This window comes from Elephas maximus, chromosome 2, assembly GCF_024166365.1.
Source record: "Elephas maximus indicus isolate mEleMax1 chromosome 2, mEleMax1 primary haplotype, whole genome shotgun sequence".
NCBI lineage: Eukaryota > Metazoa > Chordata > Mammalia > Proboscidea > Elephantidae > Elephas > Elephas maximus.
Window position 1 is genome coordinate 4,877,711 of NC_064820.1, and position 4,679 is coordinate 4,882,389.

The following is a 4,679-nucleotide window of genomic DNA, read 5'->3' on the forward strand; positions in this document are numbered from 1 at the left end:
CAAACCTGGGCATTCCACATGGAAGGGGAGAATTCTATCACTGAGCAAGCACTGCCACATGGTTAACAAGAGCAGTGTGTGTAGCTAAATCCAACACAACTTAAAATTTAAATGGTTTAAATCATTTAGCACACACAGATTTGTGTGTGTGTGTGTGTGTAGCTACAAAAGGAGTAAAGAACCCATCTCAATATGACTGTTTCATATCGCCCCATATCTTTGATGGGGAAACTCTGAGAACTGGCATGTTGTGAGGAGTGCAGGAGGAGGAAAACCAAAATAGCAAGCCTATGTTCTGAGAAAGGAGGCCCCCATGCAGTATTGATGGGCCCAGATAACAGTGATAATATTTGGCAAAAAACCTGAACACACAGCAAGCTCTAAAGAATACCAGATATTGAGTATTGGGCATTGCCTCAAAAACAACATGATTTTGAACTCCAACTGTCCCCCATAAAATAGATGAGCATAATATTTAAAATAATTTATAGGAATATCAAAGATAAACTTTTATAGGGAGGTTTCAGAGCTATGTACTTCTTGGCAGTGTACAAAAATAAGCCATTTTGAAATTGCTGGGCTGATTATGTGACACTGGATCTCTCTACTTAATTTCAAGACAGAAAACTCACTTCTTGTGTGGATGCCAGGATTTTAATGCACTCTAGTATTTTTTTTTTTTTTTAGTATTAAACAAAGGGCATCTTGTTTTATTTATTACAGTTTTATTACAAACTATTGCATTGATTGTTGAAGCTTGCACGATACCTTCAAATTGCTGTGTGCTTGAGGACCTCTCAGAGATGGGCCTATCCGAGCTGATTCCTCACAGTGGGTAATTGCTGGTCAAGGAGTGTGGCTGGGGCTGTCTGTGTCCACCCCAGCCAGACCAGATCCTATCAATTCAGCAAGTCGATGGCAGTAAGAATTATAACCACTTGCATTCCATACCAGAATGCACTGCCAGCTTAATGATATCTGCCAGCCCTAATGGAATGTAGACATCAGCCAACATTTTATCCCAGGCAAGCAGGAAATGGTAAATACAATTTTCTGTAGAACAGGCAAATGTGGATTGGATTTGTGGTCTCAGACACGAAGGAATTTGATTCTCCAAAGAGTTGGGGTGACTTGCCAGGCATCTGATCATCTTACATCAGACTTTAAATTGGGTCAATGAGGAGATGCTCAGCTAGCGATGAAACACGGGAAGAAATGTTTTCCTTCAAAAAATTAAAAATAGCTACATACCAAGCCTCTATGCACTAAGTCACCCAGGGTAAGCAGGGGCCACATGTGTTCTCTGTAAGCAGGTCACCAGAGTCTCTAGGTGGTGACATACAAACCTGAGTGAGGCTCTGGAGCCCCTTTTGTCTGTCTCACTCTTCAACACAGTGCTGAAGATGGTATTCACATCTGTGCTGTGAGTTCCTCTAGAGCATCCTCTTCCCTTAGCTTGCTCCCTTTGACCAGATATCCTTCTCTCATCAGGGAAGATCCAAGAAGGAAAGCCACTCTCTCACCTTCACTGGTTGCTGGCTCTGCGAACTTGGGTGTGCCATTACTCCAAGCCTCCACTCCTTTATCTTAAATTGGAGATGGTGGCAGTGCCTGTAACATGCAGTTTTAATGTTGTTAGATGCCATCAAGTCACCTTCCATGCATAGTGACCTTATTATAACAGAACAAAACTTTGCCTGATACTACACCATCTTCTTGATCCTTGTTATGTTTGAGTCCATTGTGGCTATTAAGTCAATTCATCTCATGGAGGTTTTCCCTCATTTTTGCTGACCCTCTACTTTACCAAACATGATGTTCTTTTCTAAGGATTGGTTTTTCCTGATGATGTGTCCAAAGTAAGTAAGCTGAAATCTCGCCATCCTCCCTTCTAAGGAGAATTCTGGTTGTATTTCTTTTAAGACTGATTTGTTCATTCTCTGGCAGTCCATGGACTATTCAGTATGCTTCACCACCACCACCACAGTTAAAAAAAAAAAACCACAGTTAGGATACATCAATTCTAATAATAATTAGATAAACCATCCTTGGAAAGCAAGCAGTACAAAGCCTGAGACATAGTACAGTTTTCACAAGTGATTGCCTTATCTTTATTACTCACTATTGTTGTTGTCGTTGTTAGGTGCCATTGAGTCAGTTCTGACTCATAGTGACCCTATGTACAGCAGAATGAAACACTGCAAGGTCCTGTGTCATCCTCACCATCGTTATGCTTAAGCCCATCGTTGCAGCCACAGTGTCAGTCCATCTTGTTGAGGGTCTTCCTCTTTTCAGCTGACCCTCTACTTTACCAAGCATGATATCCTACTCCAGGGACTGATCCCTCCTGATAACATGTCCAAAGTATGTGAGACGTAGTCTCGCCATCCTTGCTTCTAAGGAGTATTCTGGTTGTACTTCTTCTAAGACATATTGGTTCTTTCTTTTGGCAGTCCATGGTATATTCAATATTCTTTGCCAACACCACAGTTCAAAGGCATCGATTCTTCTTCAGCCTTCCTTATTCATTGTCCAGCTTCACATTCATAGGAGGGGATTGAAAACATCACGGCCAGGTGCACCTTAGTCCTTAAAGTGACATCTTTGCTCTTCAACACTTTAAAGAGGTCTTTTGCAGCAGATTTGCCTGCTGCAATGCATCTTTTGACTTCTTGACTGCTGCTTCCATGGGTGTTGACTGTGGATCCAAGTAAAATGAAATCCTTGACAACTTCAATCTTTTCCCCATTTATCATGATGTGGCTTATTGGTCCAGTTGTGAGGATTTTTGTTTTCTCTATGTTGAGGTATAATCTATACTGAAGACTGGTCTTTGATCTTCATCAGTAAGTGCTTCAGGCCCTCTTCATTTTCAGCAAGCAAGGTTGTGTCCTCTGCATAATGCAGGCTGTTAATGAGCCTTCCTCCAATCCTGATGCTTTGTTTTATTGTTACTGTTATCATTGCAGTTGTTCCATCTTCCTTTTAGTTCAATTTTATTTTAGCAAACATTTACTGAAAGCAAGCTTCCTACAGTTTAACAGGTTAGCTTTTATTTCTTTAGTGTACGTGACACACAGCTATTTAATTTTTTCCCCTGAGTTCTCTCCATTAATGCGTAGAATCCTAAAACCCTCAGGATAGGCAGGATATGAAGTTCATTATCACATTCTCTTAACATTCCTTTCAGTTCCGCCCTTAACAACACTCATCTCTGGAGGTTTAGAATCCAAAATGTATTGTCAGTGTTTAAAAATTGCAAAGAGTGTAAGACAAGTTGAGGGTTAAAAAAAGTTCTCTCTCTCAATAATTGCCCATCAGCATTCGATAGCATTAAAGGCACAATAGAGGAAAGGAAAATAGAGAAGCTCTTAGAAACCCAGGTGCACTTTGGGTTGATAACAGCTGTGAGGTATTAATTCGTGTTTATTTCGGTGCCTGTATTATTTGCCCTGATATATTTGAAAGGAAATGGCGTCACTCTTGCTCACATCACAGTGCTGAGGCTCTGACGTGTGTCAGAAAACCATATGGAGAAGTTCTACTCTGTAACACTTGGGGTCACCATGAGTCTTAATCAACTCAATGGCAACTGAGTTGTTTTTAGATTAGATGCCTCTGCTTGCTCTCCTATCCTTCTCTCTGGAGACCCTCTCCAGTCAGGATGCCCCTCCCCCCATCACTTTCTGCACAGTGATCTCCTTAATGCCAGGTCAGGTCATCTGGTCTCAGACCTCTTGTAAGACTTCTTTTAGAAGTCCTATAGTTTTACCTCTATGTTTAGGCCTATGATCCATTTCAAGTTATTTTTCGTATGTAGCATTAGGTAAACATAGAGTTTTGTTATGGTTTGTTTTCCCATGCATGTATCTGTTTGTTCCAGTGCTATTTGTTGAAAAGACAATTCTTTCCCTATGGAATGACCTAGAAATCATTGGTGAAAGTCAACTGTCAGTGTAAGCATGTTAGTTTATAAATTTCTTCACACAAGACAGCTAGGATTTTGATTGGATTACATTGAACCTACAAAGAAAATTGCCATTTTAACAATATTGACCATTCTACTCCGTGACCATGTATATGTCTCCATTTGTTGTGCCTTTTAAATTTCCTTCAGCAGTGTTTTACAGTTTTCAGTATTCAAGTCTTGCATTCCCCCCCAAAAACTAAACCAAACCAAATGATTCCTGCTCATGCAACCCTATATTTTGCAGAGTAGAACTGCTCCATAGAGTTTTTTGGCTGTCATATTTATGGAAGCAGTTCACCAAGTCTGCAGGCTGCTGGGTGGGTTCAAACCACAGACTTCTAGGTTAACGGTCAAGGGCAAATCATTTGTGCCACCTAAACAGAAGCTCTAAAAATAAAACAAAGACATAAAATAATCTGCCTGAGATGTTGCTTTTGTTCCATGTTTCAGGAAAAAAAGCGTAGAAATTGAAGTAAATATGTATGTATATAAATTTGCTCTATAAATTAAATGAATCATTTACGGTTTTTCTGCAGTTAAAAAAGTAGGTAGAGAATAGGGAGAAACTTGTCTATTCTAATAACCTGTAGCTTTCACTCGAGGGCTGTGAATGATTCAAATTCAAGTTTACTCACTCTTTCAGTCCACATACTTTAAAGAACTCACTAAATATGAAGTTCCACCACCTGTCTGTCAATGTGTTGTACTG